This window comes from Lepisosteus oculatus, chromosome 14, assembly GCF_040954835.1.
Source record: "Lepisosteus oculatus isolate fLepOcu1 chromosome 14, fLepOcu1.hap2, whole genome shotgun sequence".
Taxonomy (NCBI): Eukaryota; Metazoa; Chordata; class Actinopteri; order Semionotiformes; family Lepisosteidae; genus Lepisosteus; species Lepisosteus oculatus.
Window position 1 is genome coordinate 50,938,617 of NC_090709.1, and position 19,515 is coordinate 50,958,131.

General features: G+C 50.1%; 1 non-coding gene across 1 annotated transcript; it reads left to right on the forward strand.

The window, feature by feature from the left end:
- Positions 1-380: 380 nt before the first annotated feature.
- LOC138243742 (U7 small nuclear RNA) lies at positions 381-438 on the forward strand. Its single transcript, XR_011192360.1, has one exon. It is a non-coding gene; the product is annotated as a U7 small nuclear RNA (small nuclear RNA).
- The last annotated feature ends 19,077 nt before the right edge of the window (positions 439-19,515 follow it).

Consider the following 19,515-nt stretch of genomic DNA (forward strand, 5'->3'; position numbering starts at 1 on the left):
AGTCCAGGTCATTTGTTTACGTTTTTGTTTCTGGAGCAACTGTTAGATGAAATGTGCTAATATGTAACCTAACTCCAGTGTGAATAACTAGAAGAGGGGAGCAGCTCCATTCCAGACCAAGGGAGCTTTGAGATTGGCTGGGCCAGATCTCTCATTTGCATATCTGATTTGGAAATATAACACTACACCCCCTTCTTGCATGGATTTAACTTGCACCCAAGAGTCCCATACTGTGTATTGCTACTTATTTTTTTTATGATAAGTGGTGATTAGCAGTTGACAGGTTTTATTTGTTGAATTATAAATGGTTTTGTATTATCACCCTGAATGGCCTGTACTCAAGGTTTGGTAGGGTATGTGTTTTCATTTTATTTACCAAATGGAATTTTTGCTCTTTTAGTATTTGTCTAGAAGGCTTTCTGAAGTCAGGAAGCCCATTTATTTGGTGAAAAAAGATTCTGTATTAATATTAATATTTCTCATACAACATAAATAGGGTCTTTTAGGAATAAAAAGATCTTGCACTTGGAAATCTTAATAAAGCTGTGTGCTTCCATACACTCGAGCAGTTTTGATTCCTAATATTTGACCTTAGGTGTGGGAACGGGTCTTTTTTGCCATTTGATTTCCAATTGATCAGCACAGTATAGAAAATAGACCCATAAAGCAACCTCAGCAGTGACAAATGTGCAAAAAGTGATCACTTGTTTTCGCCCGCTTTCAAACTGAAACCCTTTGGTGTGTTAAGAGACAAACAGACAAACGTGGCAAAGCAACCTGATAAGACCAGGTCCTAGAAGTCACTACTCAGTCAGTTACTACTGCCGAAATGCAAGCCCTTCCTCCAGCCTGAAGAAGTTGATCCTACATTACTCATGAAGAAGATGTATCTACCAAACCTCAGAGAGCTGAGCTGGATCACTCCAGTGGAGGGGGAGAGACAGAGAGGCACCAGGCTGCAGGCTGTGGACTTCTGAGTGAGCTGAAAAGGGACAGGTAGAAACATGTTGAATATTTAGTTTTACAACAATACCTTGAGTTTGGACTGCGATCAGCTTCATTTTGTATTTCAGCTGTGAAAATGCAATTTCAAAAATGCACGCCCCAGTCATGTTAGGTTCAAGTTACAGTTGCATCACAACTCAATACATTTGCAATTCACTTCAAATGTTGTTTTTGTTTGATCCAGTCTGTCCTCACCTAAAGGAGATATCGACTCAGTCTTTGGAATTTGTATATATATATATTTCAGTGATCCCTCAGCCATTCCTTCTGTTTTGTAATTCAATTTCTCTTTTAAAATTCCTTCCCCACTTCTAGGACCTGCAATTGCTGAACTCCACAATGGCTTCTATTGGAAAGTCTGTGACTGAGACCAAGTAAGTGTTCACTTTTTTATGAAACCATTATTTATTTTGGAGCAATGAGCAATTCTTATATAAATACAATAAAATCATTATGCTCAAACTATGAGAGAGAAAATTAAGGATAATTTAAGAAATCAGTCTTAGCTTGTTTCTATACACAGATGGTATTATTTATTTTCAAAGGAAACCCACGAGGATTCCCCTGGTGTGCAAGATGTGCCTGAATACTTTTGATCAGCTTCCTGCTCACTTGAAGAGGGCGTGTATGAAGCACGCCACGGCAGAAGAGATCAGGATGGCCTCTCAACAGGCGAGGAAGGACATGATAAATCACCTGAAGAACATCGTGGATTACAACACAATAGAGATCGTGTCTGGCGAGGCAAACAGGGCAGTGGTTGTAAGACTGCTGGAGTCCTTGGCATTAGGGACTAAATATACTAAACGTATGATGCTAAAATGTTATTTTCACATATATTAATGTAATAAATGATTGCTTATGCTTTATGCACTACTTCACTGCTTCACTGCTCTATGCTGTCTGGAAATAAATCCTCAGACTGCTTACTGCCCTGGGCATGTACCAATAAATCCGAATGCACATCTGAATCCCAAACAGAATCTCTAGTAAAATATGATCATTTGTGAAACAGGCAAATGACTGTCTCAGGGGCCCATTCCTCATTCTCAAGACACATGTATGTAGTACGTACACCATGCATTGAGCAATAGGGACTGAAGACACCACAGGTAAGGTTAGAAGTCATTCTGAGGTGCCACATGTGAGGGATACAGCTAGGCATCTGAAATGCAGGGTTTGAGAGCCCTTTCAGGAGCACTGCATCCTTTGAGACAGACCAGTGCGTGTTAAACAAATGATCATTTCTTTCAGCATTAGGGACTAAATATACTAAACGTATGATGCTAAAATGTTATTTTCACATATATTAATGTAATAAATCATTGCTTATGCTTTAACAACAAATCTAATTAAAATAAAAGCTTAAGTTTTGTATTTATCTTGTACCATAGAACATGATTTTCTTTGTATTTCATGCCCACAAAGTGTCCAAATGTTCTATGATCATTTCTTTCAGCATTAGGGACTAAATATACTAAACATATGATGCTAAAATCCTGAAAAAAGGATGTGCTCCATCTCGTCAGTAGATTGGATTCCAAAACTGATTTGGGTCAATATACATTACCTTTGAAGATAAGGTACAGTCTACTGTAGGGAACCATCAACGTAGAAAGCATTGGCCTTCCCTGGGGGGCAGGTAGGTGCAAAAGATAAACCTTTATCCTATCTTTATCCTAAGATAAGTGGCCAAGCTCATCATGTTGCCATAGTAGACAAAGTTCTATAAAATGTTAAATAACATTTAAAAAAAGCATTTTGGTCTTTCAGTACTGTACAAGGTTAATTAAACTGTCCCTGGTAATGCAAAGTAATTAGAAGCATCCCAGAAACTTTATCTCTAGAAACATTAGCTGTTTTATATCATGTAATTTAGTGTGATGTTGTCAGAATTCAAGGACATTATCACACACAGAAATTGGTTCAGTTAAATCTAAAAAACACAGCTAAACATGGGTTTAAATGTAAAATAGAAGTCTTACCTCTTGTCAAAAGATTTAATTCAAGAAGTGAACCTCAGATCCTTTTTTAAAAAAAGTAAGTTCAAATGAAAATGATTGTTAAAAACTGGGCACCTAGGAGTATTTTGATCCCGAGTTCTGAATCCCAAACAGAATCTCTAGTAAAATAGGAGGCACTGGACTATAAATACCCATCCATGTTATAACACACTCACCAAGGGTTTTTTAGTTTAACTCTGAGCTTTGAGAGATTTAATACCTATGGTACCCATATTCATCCTTTATTTAAGGGAAGTACACATCCTAGACACACAGGAAACCCTCTTGCCCCAAGGGAAGACCGGTACTTTGGATGGTAATGATTGAACCTGGCTTACAACAGACATCTTTTGAAATGGTAATTCTTTCAGGTGGCTTGGCAAACTTCCTGCCCCAGCTAAGACAGGTACTTTGGATGTTAATGCTTGAGACTAGACATCTTTGGAAATGGTAATTCTTTCCGAGGGCTTGGGAAACTCTATTTCTTTGAATGCACCTGCACTGTTGAATATACTTTAAACCCATGCTTAGCCATGTTTTTAAAATTAAATTATAACGATTTCTGTGTTTGATAATGGTAGCAAAGGCTTACTGGATACGAGTGTCAAGTGTCGACACGAGTGTGAGCAGCGTCGATTCGAGTATGAACGGTGTCAACACGAGTCCTGTTGTTCAGTACAGTGTCAATACGAGTGTGAACAGTAAGTCCTGTTGGTCAGTACAGTGTCAATACGAGTGTGAACAGTGTCGACACGAGTGTGAACAGTGAGTCCCGTTGATCAAAAAAGTATCAAAATAAGTGTGAACAGTGAGTCCTGTGTTCAGTATAGTGTCAATACGAGTGTGAACAATGAGTCCTGTTGGTCAGTACAGTGTCAATACGAGTGTGATAAGTGTCGACATGAGTGTGAACACTGAGTCCTGTTGATCAAAAAAGTATTAATAGAAGTGTGAACGGTGAGTCCTGTTGTTCAGTATAGTGTCAATACGAGTGTGAACAGCGAGTCCTGTTGTTCAGTACAGTGTCAATATGAGTGTGAACAGTGAGTCCGGTTCTGTACAGTGTTAACTCATTGAATTCCCTCTTGCTCTGCACAGTGTTACAGGTGAGAACACGTGTTTTATTCTTTGCAGAATTAACACAGACAGATACTGCTGTTGAATACTCCACAGTCAACAAACCCCGAGCCGCACAAAGTGAGGATCTTTTACTTCTATCTATTAAACTAGCAGAAATAAAACATCATGATAACTTCTTGCTGCTCTGTCCAGTTTTAACACAAGTGTGAACATTTGTAATAATAGTGAGTCCTGTCGTCTGAACAGTGTCAATACGCGTGTGAACAGTGAGCCCTGTTGTTCAGTATGGTGTTAATGTAAGTCTTATCCTGTATAGTATAAGTTAACATAAGTACCCGTATCCTGTTCTCTACAGACATCACACTACCCAACAGGGATGTGGAGTACGCCACCGTCAACAAACCGAGAGCAGCACAAAGTGAGGACTTTTTTAACTCTTTACCACAGTATAAAACCCACAGGAGTAATGAGAATGACACTAAAAACAACAACACTGATAGTGAACAAGAGATTTTGAACAATACACATTCTAGTCAGATTTAAATACCCACAGACTTGACCGTTGGAAGTAGTAAAAAAATGCAAATTATTTTTTTTCTGCGTGCAGGTTTTCTAAGAATTGAAGAAAGGTTAAAAACGAGAGAACACCATTCGGTTTTTCAAGCCTGTCTGGTAGTTAGTGATTAATTGTACCCATGATTTAATCCACCTGTATCTGGAGAGAAGCCAGGGTATCGGCATCAACAACAAGGCTGGGCAGCTTGTTCCCCACCCGCCTCTGTGTAAAGACGCGTCACCCATTCTTGGTTTCATTTTCACCTTTCACTATACGTGAAGAATTCCAAAAGGTCCACAAATGCTCAGGAGCTATTCTGTGGTTCAGCGATGTCTCTGGAGCCTTTTTTCACAGTGTGCGACTTCCCTGTGTGTCTCCCCGAACACAAGGTCTGACTGAAGGGGCACTGACCTGCAGGAATGGGAGGAGACCGAGCTGGGACGGTTCTGCCACGTCAGCGAAACTCTGGACCCCGACTTCATCTGCCAAAGAAACAGCAGCGTCAATTAACTCAGCCAGCGAGTTCAGCGAGATGGGACACATCTCTTTATGAAGAGATGTGTCCCATCTCTTCATAACCCGTCTCCTATCAATCCTACTGTGTTTCATTTACTCTTCCTCACTCTGTCTCCTGTCCGGTTGTCTGCACTTAAAACTGAGGTATTTCCTGTGATCTCCTCTCTCTCGCTGTGTCTCCTGTCCTGTGGGTTTGTTACTGAGGGATTCTCTGTGATCTCCTCTCTCTCTCACTGTGTCTCCTGTCCTGTGTGTTAGTATGTTTGTTACTGAGGTATTTCCTGTGATCTCCTCTCTCTCACTGTGTCTCCTGTTCTTCAGTGTTTTAATTCTCTTAAATAATTTAGCTCATTCCTCTCTCACTCACTGCGACTCCTATCCATTCTGTGTTCAGTTCCTCTGACTTGCCTCTTGCATCAGCGCTAGCAATATCATGCATCTATTTAATTTAAAATTATTGATCTGTCACCTTGATAGTTCGATCTCGGCTACAGTTAGCATAGATGGCACAATTAAAAGGACGATGAGCTCAACATCTGTGCGCGTCTAATTAACTAAACCGTACAGAACATCGTGCCTCAGCTAGTCTCTCGCTGGCGGGGTCGCCCATCGGCGAGACCACGTCTCCAGGAAATTCTGCGGACTGGACACCGTGGGAGGGTGGAGCTGTGTTTCTGCACGAACGCCGGAAATCACTCAGGATCTCCAGAGAGACTCCTGTAGCCTTACAGCATCACAGTCACAGGCCTCAGCTTTGCAACTGTATAATATCAAACGCCCAGACACCCCGAGGTGAGGCCGACCAGTCTGAAGTATTACCTGTAAACACCAGGCACACTGGAACCTGACTTCATCGTCCACTTAGCGCAGAGGTGAGGCGGACAGTCAGTTTTCTGGGGAGAAAAAAAACAACACCAGGAATTTAGCATACTGAAAGGATCATGGAGTGATGATCTGGCTGAACCCGCTTGGGTGAGGGCTCCTGGCCAGAGGACGAGGAGGCTGGGACCCCCCCTGCACAGCGAGGAGGAGTGACCAGGGGGGGCAGCTACACAGGTGGAGACGGGTTGGGAGAGGGACGCGAGGGAGAGAGGGGGATCACGTGCAGTATTGACAGTGTTTCAGGAGAGGAGTCAGGAGTTATTGCTAAAATATCGACAGCCGAGTCTGACCGAACTGTGGCCATCCCTCTCGAACTTTCATCACAAACTCCTGTCTTCCTGCGGTGTCTCTGAGGAAGCTACCATTTTTCATTGGCTAATAAGAGGTGGAAGAGTTGTTAGTGGGACAGCAGGGGGGCGCTCACCCTGCGGTCTGATACCCCAGTATAGTGACGGGGGACACTATACTGTAAACAGGCGCCGTCCTTCGGATGAGACGTAAAACCGAGGTCCTGACTCTCTGTGGTCATTAAAAATCCCAGGGCGTCTCTCGAAAAGAGTAGGGGTGTAACCCAGGCGTCCTGGCCAAATTTCCCATTGGCCCTTACCAATCATGGCCTCCTAATAACCCCCCTCTCTGAACTGGCTTCATCCCTCTGCTCTCCTCCCCACTGAGAGCTGCTGTGTGGGGAGCGTTCTGGCGCACTATGGCTGCCGTCGCATCATCCAGGTGGGGGCTGTACATTGGTGGCGGTAGAGGGATACCCCATTCCCTGTGCAGCGCATTGAGTGGGGTGTCCAGAAAAGCGCTATATAAGTGTTATTTATATAACTGATGTTGTTTTTCACCTGTCTAATCAAAGCTTGTTCAAAAATTACACACGAGTTTATAATCATACTCATTCCACTTTTTAACCCCGTATATATGCACAATATGAAACGTATATACACTAAATCTCACGTGTGACTCCCATAATATACAATTCTTTACGAAAATTAGGAACACTTATTACAATTATCAACCCCCCATGACGAGGCAATATTTCATACCTTTGTTTCTTTGTGGGTTCAAAGTTCTGTCCTGGCGTTTCACACGTAATGTTTTGGTAGTTATCTCAATTTTCCTTTGCAATTATCTCCAAGATCATCATCAACTTTTTGTAAAACGCTATGCACAACTGATATTTAAAGAAAGTCCTGTACCAAAAGGTCTTCGTAGGGAAAGACAACTTTTTTTTCCTTACGTCAGTCGCTACACGGTTACTCTTAAAATCCATTCATCGCCTTTAAAAAAAGGTTTCGTTTTTTATTGTGGTTCACTGACATTTCTGTCACAATTCTGAGGGACCCCAAATAAAATTTCACTTGCCGGTATAAAGACGCCGGCGAGGTTAAGACAGGTATCGAGCCACCTGCGTATCTAAAGGACGTTTAAAATAAAAAAAATGGCGTGTGATGTTGCGAAGGGCTACTGTTTTTTTATAGTTTGTCGATTGTAAGGGACGTGGGCCGCGACAGAAATACTGGTCGGGGTGGGAAAAGGTTTATTGATGGTTTATTGTACCGCAACGGTCACAATTGACTCACCAGCAAAGATGGCGCCGAGGCCACATCGACTCCCTCCCGCCCTGCCTCGCACCGAAGCTCGAGCTGCGGAGCGCGACGCCGAACCGCCGGTCCGAGGGTGCGGGCGCCGGACATAGACGTCATAACCCATTCCGAGGCGCAGGAATTATAGATCACTGTAGTTTCTTCTGGACCCGGGTTAGGGACAGTGTGCCCTCCGTGAGAGTCTTCTGAGGAAGACAGTGTCTAATGGGTGTCCAGGCTGGGTACCATCTGTCCATCACAGGACACACAGACATACACACTCACACACCCTGGACAGGACACCAGTCCATCACAGGACACACACACACTCACTCACACATCCTGGACAGGACACCAGTCACTCACAGGACACACACACACACACTCACACTCACACTCACACACCCTGGACAGGACACCAGTCCCTCACAGGACACACACACACACAACCTGGATAGGACACCAGTCCCTCACAGGACACACAGACACACACACTCACACACCCTGGACAGGACACCAGTCCATCACAGGACACACACTCACCAGGGCCAGTTTTCCCAGAAGCCAATTAGCCCAAAAGCCTGTCTTTGGACCCGGAGAACACAGGGAGAACATGCAGACTCCACACAAACAGTTCCGAAAGCCCGAAAAGTGGTTGACGTTTTAATTTGGCAACGCCACGATGGATCCCAGTTTTTTTTTATTTTGGAGGCCAAAGAGGACAAAAAAGGAAACGTCCGGAGTCTTGTAGCGTGAAAAGAGTTTAAATTTCGACTTAAGGAGTTGGCCATCGTTATATTTCGCGAGGTATAATACAGGGGGAAAAAGAACATTTACATTTATCAATCTACTAGTAATACTGGGTGGATGTCACGTTCCCCAAAGTTCAGTGCCTCTCTCTAATAAAGTAGAAACGCGACATTAAACTCTGTTCGAAACGGGAGAAATCACAAGGACACGATACAGCTGACGTCCGGAAAAGAAAAAGAGAACTCCTATTCCCATTTGTAATGACCCTGTCGTGTTTTTCCCGGTGTACGCTTCTCTTTCGGAGACCGTTTCTCTCTGGTGTTGTTTTGCTGTTGGAATAAATGCCGAGGTGACCCTTCTGTGTGGAGTCTGCGTGTTCTCTCCAGCGGGTCGTTTCCTCCACCGCAGGGGCTGGTCGAACCGGGGTCTTCCAATCGTCACAGAAGTGTGTGTCGTTTTGGGTGGTGGGGGGCGGTGCATCGGGGATACTGCGCCCCGAGGGGGTGACCTCTCACCTTGCTCCGGACGATGGGAGAAGACCTGTACCTTCACGAGTCCGGGTTGTGAAAACTTCTTCTGGCAGTTCAAAACGTTTCGAAGAGACTACAGCGCTACCCTGTTTTCCATTTCTATCGTGTATTATTATACAGTCATAAGTATCTGTACTGATCACAGAGCCCCCCTCTCACTGCCAGAACTGAAGCCCAGTGCAGCACGAATAATAATAATAATTAATAAGTCTGGACCCTCCACTCATGGCTCTTCCCAGGTCAGGGGGATCCCCTCCAGCCCCCCCAGTGTGCAGCCCCCACCTGGATGATGCTCCAGTCCGCTCAGCACACAGCAGCTCTCAGTGGAGAGGAGAGCAGAGGGATGGAGCCAGTTCAGAGAGGGGGGGTGAGTAGGAGGCCATGATGGGTCAAGACCAGGGGGGGAATCAGGCCAGGACACTGGGGTAACACCCCTACTCTTCTCCAGAGACACCCCGGGATTGTTAATGAGCACAGAGAGTCAGGACCTCGGTTTGACGTCTCATCCGAAGGACGGCGCCTGTTTACAGTCCAGTGTCCCCCGTCACTATACTGGGGCATCAGGACCCACACAGACCGCAGGGTGAGAGCGCCCCCTGCTGGCCCCACTCACACCTCTCCCAGCAGCAACCTTGGGGGGGCGGGGGGGGGGAGGGAAAAAACCAAAAGCTAAACAGATTTTTTTAAAAAACATTTTATTGATGCTTTACAAAAGTCCAGTCCAGTCTGGTGTCCCTCAGCTCCAGTCCAGTCCAGTCTGGGGCCCCTCAGCTCCAGTCCAGTCTGGTGTCCCTCTGCTCCAGTGCAGTCCAGTGTGGGGTCCCTCAGCTTCAGACCAGCACAGTCTGGGGTCTCTCAGCTTCAGTCCAGCACAGACTGGGGTCCCTCAGCTTCAGTCCAGCACAGACTGGGGTCCCTCAGCTTCGGTCCAGTCCAGTCTGGGGTCCCTCAGCTTCAGTCCAGCACAGTCTGGGGTCCCTCAGCTTCGGTCCAGCACAGTCTGGGGTCCCTCAGCTTCGGTCCAGCACAGACTGGTGTCCCTCAGCTTCGGCCCAGCACAGACTGGGGTCCCTCAGCTTCGGTCCAGTCCAGTCTGGGGTCCCTCAGCTTCGGTCCAGCACAGTCTGGGGTCCCTCAGCTTCGGTCCAGCACAGACTGGTGTCCCTCAGCTTCGGCCCAGCACAGACTGGGGTCCCTCAGCTTTGGCCCAGCACAGACTGGGGTCCCTCAGCTTCGGCCCAGCACAGACTGGGGTCCCTCAGCTTTGGCCCAGCACAGACTGGGGTCCCTCAGCTTCAGTCCAGTCCAGTCTGGGGTCCCTCAGCTTCGGTCCAGCACAGTCTGGGGTCCCTCAGCTTCGGTCCAGCACAGACTGGGGTCCCTCAGCTTCGGTCCAGCATAGTCTGGTGTCCCTCAGCTTCGGCCCAGCACAGACTGGGGTCCCTCAGCTTCGGTCCAGCACAGACTGGGGTCCCTCAGCTCCAGTCCAGTCCAGTCTGGTGTCTCTCAGCTCCGGTCCAGTCCAGCCTATTGTCCCTAGGCTCCAGTCCAGTCGTCTGGTGTCCCTCAGCTCTGGTCCAGTCCACTCCAGTCCAGTCCAGTCCAGTCCAGTCCAGTCCAGATCTTATCAGGCACAGAACCAGGAAAGGAACCTGGAAAGAATATTGTTATTGCAGGTGTGAGGGACATAGATACAGACGTCACCATGACATCAAACAGCAAGAGGAGACTCCTCCTTGAATCACAGACACGACCGGGCGGCGCCCCCGTCTGCTCACCTGCACCTCCTCTTCCTCTTCTTGTCCTTCCCGGCAGCCTCCTCCTCCTCTCCTTCGCTCTTCCTCTCCTGAGCTACAGTCTCCGCCGCCTCCATCGGCTCGTCCTGATCTTCTGTCTCCACCGACACGCAGCTCAGGGACTTTAAAAAGGCGCATCAGAGCTTCTGAAGCAGAGACAGGAGAGTCACGTTAAGAGTCGGACTGGACACTCCAGTACATGAACACTGCACTGAGAGAGAGAGGGGTTCATACAGACACACTGACTAGACACTCCAGGACATGAACACTGCACTGAGAGAGAGAGGGGTTCATACAGACACACTGACTGGACACTCCAGGACATGAACACTGCACTGAGAGAGAGAGGGGTTCATACAGACACACTGACTGGACACTGACTGGACACTGGACAGGAGTAAAGAGAGGATCAGAGCATCACCCACCTTCTTTTTCTTCTGTCTCACAGGAGGTGGTGATTGGACCTCCTCCAGCTGGAGTCCAAGGAGGGAGAGAGGGGGCAGGAGAGGGACAGCACAGGGAGAGAAAGAGAGAGACAGGTGAGTCAAGTGTCCCAAGAGCACAGAGACTCTGCTGAGATCACACTCGCAGGGAGTGAGCCTGGGTGTAGCCCACTAATACTGACCCACTGGACACCACAGGACAGAGAGGAGGAGGAGGAGAGAGACACACTGCCTGGACACCACAGGACAGAGAGGAGGAGGAGGAGAGAGACACACTGCCTGGACACCACAGGACAGAGAGGAGGAGGAGAGAGACACACTGAGGACAGAGAGGAGGAGGAGAGAGACACTGACAGACAGGGCTGAAAGAGAGAGAGACACTGAGACCCAGGGACAGGGAGACAGCAGGCCGAGAGAGAGACACTGACAGACAGGGCTGAAAGAGAGAGAGACAGAGAGGCAGGGACAGACAGACAGCAGGCCGAGAGAGAGACACTGACAGACAGGGCTGAAAGAGAGAGAGACACTGAGACCCAGGGACAGACAAGACGGCGAAACTCCACCACAGACAGGACAGGGGGCAGGGTGGGACCAGCACTGACCTCCTTCCTCTCTCCTGCCGGAAGAGCTGTCTCCACCTCCTCTTCCTCCTGCAAGTCAAGAGACAGGCTGAGAGAGAGACGGGCTGGCGGGACATCGGCGAACAGAGCTGAAGGCAGAGAGCCGGGGAGACAGGCCCAGCTGGGACAACGCAGGACAGACAGAGAGCAGGGAGACAAAGGGAGAGAGACCCAGCTGGGACAACGCAGGACAGACAGAGAGCAGGGAGACACAGGGAGAGAGACAGGGAGAGAGGGACAAACACAGAGACTCAGACAGAAGGACAGAAAGACAGAAAGAGCGAAGTACAGACGGACAAAAAGACAGAGAAAAGGACAGATGGACTGATGGACAGAAAGAGAGAAAAGGACAGAAAGACAGATGGACTGAAGGACAGATGGACAGAGAAAAGAACAGAAAGTCAGAAGGACAGATGGACAGAGAAAAGAACAGAAAGACAGAAGGACAGTGAAAGGGACAGATGGACAGAAGGAAAGATAGACAGAGAAAAGGACAGCAGGACAGATGGACAGACAGACAGACAAATGGACAGACGGACAGACAGACAGACAGACGGATGGACAGACGGACAGACGGACAGATGGACAGATGGACAGATGGACAGACAGACAGACAGACGGACAGACGGACGGATGGACAGACAGACAGACAGACAGACAGACAGACAGACGGACAGACGGACAGACAGACAGACGGACGGACAGACAGACGGACGGACAGACGGACGGACAGACGGACGGACAGACAGATGGACAGACAGACAAACGGACAGACAGACAAACGGACAGACGGACAGAAGGACAGATGGACAGACAGACAGACGGACGGACAGAAGGACAGAAGGACAGACGGATGGACAGGCAGACGGACAGACGGACAGACGGACAGACAGACAGATGGACGGACAGACAGACAGACGGACAGACTCTGCCCCACTTGCCTCGTCAGACATCTCCGCCTCTCTCCTTGCCCTCCGCACCGGGGAGCCCCAGGCGGGGCCTGGCGGGGCCGGGCGGGCGATGGGGGGCAGGACGGGTGGGGGCAGGGGCAGGGGCACCGCCCCGGGCAGCAGGGGGGGCTCGAGGGGCATGGCGGCGAGGAAGGGGGGGCGGCGGGGCGGGGCGGTCAGGGGCCTGAGGGGGCCGGAGGGGGGGGCCGGGGGCGGGGGGCGGAGGGGGCTCTCGGGCGAGGACGGGGGGGACACCGAGCGGAACGAGCCGGGCGAGCTCGAGCGGGACGAGCCGGGTGACCCCGGGAGCTCCAGCTGCAGCTCGGCCGCCCTCTCCAGCTTCTGGACGAGCTCGGGGAGACACGAAGACACCTCGGGATTCTGTCCAGCGGGGAGAGGGGGAGACACAACGCAGGGGGGATGAGACTACGCCTGGACAGGTGAGTGTGGACAGTGAGAGTGTGGACAGGTGAGTGTAGACAGTGTGTCCAGTGAGAGTGTTGACAGGTGAGTGTGTACAGTGTGTCCAGTAAGAGTCTGGACAGGTGAGTGTGTCCAGTGTGTCCAGTGAGAGTGTGGACAGGTGAGTGTGTCCAGTAAGAGTCTGGACAGGTGAGTGTGTCCAGTGTGTCCAGTGAGAGTCTGGACAGGTGAGAGTGTACAGTGTGTCCAGTGAGAGTGTGGACAGGTGAGTCTCTACAGTGTGTCCAGTGAGAGTCTGGACAGGTGAGTGTGTCCAGTGTGTCCAGTGAGAGTCTGGACAGATGAGTGTGTACAGTGTGTCCAGAAAGAGTCTGGACAGGTGAGTGTGTACAGTGTGTCCAGTGAGAGTCTGGACAGGTGAGTGTGTCCAGTGTGTCCAGTGAGAGTCTGGACAGGTGAGTGTGTACAGTGTGTCCAGTTAGAGTGTGGACAGGCGAGTCTGTACAGTGTGTCCAGTGAGAGTGTGGACAGGTGAGTGTGGACAGTAAGAGTCTGGACAGGTGAGTGTGTACAGTGTGTCCAGCAAGAGTCTGGACAGGTGAGTGTGTCCAGTGTGTCCAGTAAGAGTCCGGACAGGCGAGTGTGGACAGTGTGTCCAGTAAGAGTGTGGACAGGTGTGTCCAACAGTAAGAAGCTGTCTTACCCTGTAACCCAGCTCAGGGGTGTTAGGGGGTGCTCTGTCTCCTCCCCAGATCTCACCTTCAGGTCTTGAGAAATGACGGACCACTAGGAGACGCTGGAAACGAGGACACAAGACAGAGGTCAGGTCCACAGAGCTCACTCAATCACTACAGCAAGCAGAGACCTCTCGGCCATCAGGACTGTGGGGGTCAGAGTGTGGAGCTGTAGGGTATCGGGAGTTTAGGGGTCAGTGTGGGGAGCTGTAGGGTATCAGGAGTTTAGGGGTCAGTGTGGGGAGCTGTAGGGTATCGGGAGTTTAGGGGTCAGTGTGGGGAGCTGTAGGGTATCGGGAGTTTAGGGGTCAGTGTGGGGAGCTGTAGGGTATCGGGAGTTTAGGGGTCAGTGTGGGGAGCTGTAGGGTATCGGGAGTTTAGGGGTCAGAGTGGGGAGCTGTAGGGTATCGGGAGTTTAGGGGTCAGAGTGGGGAGCTGTAGGGTATCGGGAGTTTAGGGGTCAGAGTGGAGAGCTGTAGGGTATCGGGAGTTTAGGGGTCAGTGTGGGGAGCTGTAGGGTATCGGGAGTTTAGGGGTCAGAGTGGAGAGCTGTAGGGTATCGGGAGTTTAGGGGTCAGTGTGAGGAGCTGTAGGGTATCGGGGGTTTAGGGGTCAGTGTGGGGAGCTGTAGGGTATCGGGAGTTTAGGGGTCAGTGTGGGGAGCTGTAGGGTATCGGGAGTTTAGCGGTCAGTGTGGGGAGCTGTAGGGTATCGGGAGTTTAGGGGTCAGAGTGGGGAGCTGTAGGGTATCGGGAGTTTAGGGGTCAGTGTGGGGAGCTGTAGGGTATCGGGAGTTTAGTGGTCAGTGTGGGGAGCTGTAGGGTATCGGGAGTTTAGGGGTCAGTGTGGGGAGCTGTAGGGTATCGGGAGTTTAGGGGTCAGTGTGTGGAGCTGTAGGGTATCGGGAGTTTAGGGGTCAGTGTGGGGAGCTGTAGGGTATCGGGAGTTTAGGGGTCAGTGGGGGGAGCTGTACGGTAGATGTGGGGCACCGGGCCCACCACAGGGCGGCCGGTCCAGTCTCGTGGAAGGCGATCGGGTCAGACTTACGGAAAAGCACCGGGACTTGGGCCGGGACCTCTCCCACTGCCAGTCCGGGTTCGGCCTGACCGGTGTGACCTGTGAAGACGCCAAACAGCCCATCTCCGAGACAGCTCTGACCAAATAGCCCAGCCCAGTCGTGTCGCGACTAGGGGCCTTGGGCAGTCTCTACAGTGTGTCCAGTGAGAGTGTGGACAGGTGAGTGTGTACAGTGTGTCCAGTAAGAGTCTGGACAGGTGAGTCTGACCAGTGTGTCCAGTGAGAGTCTGGACAGGTGAGTCTGACCAGTGTGTCCAGTAAGAGTCCGGACAGGTGAGTGTGTACAATGTGTCCAGTAAGAGTCTGGACATGTGAGTGTGTACAATGTGTCCAGTAAGAGTCTGGACAGGTGAGTGTGTACAGTGTGTCCAGCAAGAGTCCGGACAGGTGAGTGTGTACAGTGTGTCCAGTAAGAGTCTGGACAGGTGAGTCTGACCAGTGTGTCCAGTAAGAGTCCGGACAGGTGAGTGTGTACAATGTGTCCAGTAAGAGTCTGGACATGTGAGTGTGTACAATGTGTCCAGTAAGAGTCTGGACAGGTGAGTCTCTACAGTGTGTCCAGTAAGAGTCTGGACAGGTGAGTCTGTACAGTGTGTCCAGGAAGAGTCTGGGACGTCCAGAGGCAATCTGTACTCTCAGAAGGCCAAAATGGACCCGCGACCCTGTCTCTTGAGCCGAGGCGCGTCCTCAGTCAAGATCACCACTGGAAGTGTCTCTCCTCGTCTGGAGGTGTTACCGTGAGACCTGGTCTGTCAAGCGCTTTGCGCTGCTATGTGTGTGAAAGGTGCTCTATCAGTGAAGTTTATTATTATTATTATTATAATACAGCGAGCGCTGCTGGGGGTGGAGAGGTCAGTTGGAGGAGGGCTGGACGCTGGACGCTGGACGGCGGGCGGGAGGGGTGGACTTACGACGCCTCGCTGGGCCCAGGTCCTGCTGCGACCGCGCACGGCCGTGCGGCATCTCTGTTGGTGCATCGTCCTTCCGAGACAAGCAGAGTCACAGAGGGGAGGGGAGGGGGCGGAGCCACACAGCTGGGCGGCTTGTTCCCCACCCCCACCCCCCTCTGTGTACAGTAGAGCCTCCTGTCCTGACTGGAGGAGCTCAACCAGCTGTGTCCTGAGAGACGCCAGGGTATCGGCTTCAACCACACGGGCTGGGCGGCTTGTTCCCCACCCCCACCCCCCTCTGTGTACAGTAGAGCCTCCTGTCCTGACTGGAGGAGCTCAACCAGCTGTGTCCTGAGAGAAGCCAGGGTATCGGCTTCACCCACAGGGCTAGGCGGCTCGTTCCACACCCCTGCCACCCTCTGTGTAGAGGTGCACCTCCTCTCAATATCTTTTTACAGCACGATCACACCAATAAGAGTGGAGTAACGGTAAAAAAAAAAAACTTTTTCTCAACTTATTTTGTTATTTCTCACCAGCGGTGCTTTTGAGCGACTTACCGATTTCACGGGGATACTGAAGAGCGATTATGAAGCTGAAACTAACGATCGAAGTCGAAGTTACTTTTTTGGAAGAAACACGTGTTTAGAAAGGACTCTATAGTCCTTTCCTCCTCCTCTCTCTTCACTCCTCTGAGCTCATGGGGCTCCGGCGCCGCCCCCCGCTAGAATCCGCCGCTCTGTGACGTCAGGCGGCTCATTGTGACGCCCCCGTGACGTCGCTCCCAGCCGGGTGTCCCTGTACGACCCCGGTAGTCGCCACCTCGGACAGGCAGGGGAAACGGGTCCAGGTGTTTCCGGCCCAAGGGTTACAAAAGCTGCACTTGAATTTAAAGACAAAATCACGTCGAAGGCGCATTCAGCACCCCCACGTCCAACACGGGTTTCCGTGGGGTGGGGATCAGTAAAATAGACACCCCCCCTACCCCCAAGTCAAAGAAAGACCGACCTCCACCCCCCTCTAGCGCCCAAGGGCGGAAATTTCGGGCCACGCCACGTCCAAAAAACACAAGTCCCCCCCAACGTCCTGCGGGGAAAAGAGACGCCATTTTCTTTTCCGAGCGCTGCGTGGGACCTCACGACCCCCCCAAAAAAATGGGTTTCGCAGACGAGGAAAACCAGGTACATCGACCTCTCTACAACACCACCCGGCTGTTTTTGTTTCAGACCGTGGGAAAAAAATAAATAAAATTTTGCCCCTCACCGACCGCCGCGCAAAAAAACACAACTTCATGCTACAGAAACGGCCTGTGTGAGGGGGGGCATGGGAAAAAAATAAAACCTGCGTGTTTTCGGCAGAGTAAGCTCAGCGGGGAAACTCCCTGAATCTCGGGGTTGCTTCTTGAAACCCGAAAACGACCTTTTTTCTCTCGTTTTCTTGGTGTCTGGGACGTTCACGAACCCCGCCGCGTCGGTGCGATTCCCAGCGGGACTTGAACATAACCCCCCCCCCGTGGGGACACAGTGCCCCCGTGTGGCCAAGAGGACCACCACCCGCAGGGCTGAGCTTTTACTGCCGTGTCCCGCTTTCACTCTGGCGATGAAGGAGGGAATCAAGGAGGAGAATTAATATTGTGATCCACCAGTCCATCACAGGACACACACACACCCTGGACAGGACAGCATTCCTTCACAGGATACCAGTCCATCACAGTACACACACACACCCTGGACAGGACAGCAGTCCATCACAGGACACACACACACACTCACACACCCTGGACAGGACAGCAGTCCATCACAGGACACACACACACTCACACACCCTGGACAGGACAGCAGTCCATCACAGGACACACACACTCACACACCCTGGACAGGACACCAGTCCATCATAGGACACACACACTCATACACCCTGGACAGGACACCAGTCCATCACAGGACACACACACTCACACACCCTGGACAGGACAGCAGTCCATCACAGGACACACACACACTCACACCCTGGACAGTACACCAGTCCATCACAGGATGTTCAGTGCCTCTCTCTAATAAAGTAGAAATGAGACATTAAACTCCGTTCGAAACGGGAGAAATCACCAGGACACGATACACTTTGCTCCGGACAATGGGAGAAGACCTGTACCTTCACGAGTCCGGGTTGTGAAAACTTCTTCTGGCAGTTCAAAATGTTTCGAAGAGACTACAGCACTACCCTGTTTTAAATTTTATAGTGAATTATTATACAGTCATAAGTATCTGTACTGATCACAGAGTCCCCCTCTCACTGCCAGGACAGGAGCCCAGTGCAGCACGAATAATAATAATAATTAATAAGTCTGGACTCTCCACTCATGGCTCTTCCCAGGTCAGGGGGAAACTCCATTCGAAACGGGAGAAATCACCAGGACACGATACACCTTGCTCCGGACGATGGGAGAAGACCTGTACCTTCACGAGTCCGGGTTGTGAAAACTTCTTCTTGCAGTTCAAAACGTTTCGAAGAGACTACAGCGCTACCCTGTGTTCCATTTCTATCATGTATTATTATACAGTCATAAGTATCTGTACTGATCACAGAGTCCCCCTCTCACTGCCAGGACTGAAGCCCAGTGCAGCACGAATAATAATAATAATTATTAAGTCTGGACCCTCCCCTCAGAGCTCTTCCCAGGTCAGGGGGATCCCCTCCAGCCCCCCCAGTGTGCAGCCCCCACCTGGATGATGCTCCAGTCCGCTCAGCACACAGCAGCTCACAGTGGGGAGGAGAGCAGAGGGATGGAGCCAGTTCAGAGAGGGGGGTGATTAGGAGGCCATCATGGGACAAGACCAGGGGGGGAATCAGGCCAGGACACTGGGGTAACACCCCTACTCTTCTCCAGAGACACCCCGGGATTGTTAATGAGCACAGAGAGTCAGGACCTTGGTTTGACGTCTCATCCGAAGGACGGCGCCTGTTTACAGTCCAGTGTCCCCCGTCACTATACTGGGGCATCAGGACCTACACAGACCGCAGGGTGAGAGCGCCCCCTGCTGGCCCTACTAACACCTCTCCCAGCAGCAACCTTAGTTCTTATTGTCAAGAAGGAAAGAATATTAGGAACATGAAAAGGCTGAATGTCTTAAATGCATTTTTTTATACTGAAACAGAGGAGCACACACACGTCATTACAAACGCACACCCGCACAGAGACGTTCTCAAGTGCCTTGTTCATATTTATGGGCTCCAACAGGAACAAAAAACACCAGCCTGACAACTCGAGCATTCAAACCAAGAACCCAACACGTACTCACGTTGGCAGCCTGTGCATACAGAACGTATCATTTCTTGAAAGGGATTGCTGTCCGCATGCACATCTGAAACCCAAACAGAATCTCTAGTAAAATACGATCATTTGTGAAATAGGCAAATGACTGTCTCAGGGGCCCATTCCTCATTCTCAAGACACATGTATGCAGTACGTACACCATGCATTGAGCAATATGGACTGAAGACACCACAGGTAAGGTTAGAAGTCATTCTGAGGTGCCACATGTGAGGGATACAGCTAGGCATCTTAAATGCAGGGTTTGAGAGCCCTTTCAGGAGCACTGCATCCTATGACACAGACCCGTGCATGTTAAACAAATGATCATTTCTTTCAGGATTAGGGACTAAATATACTAAAC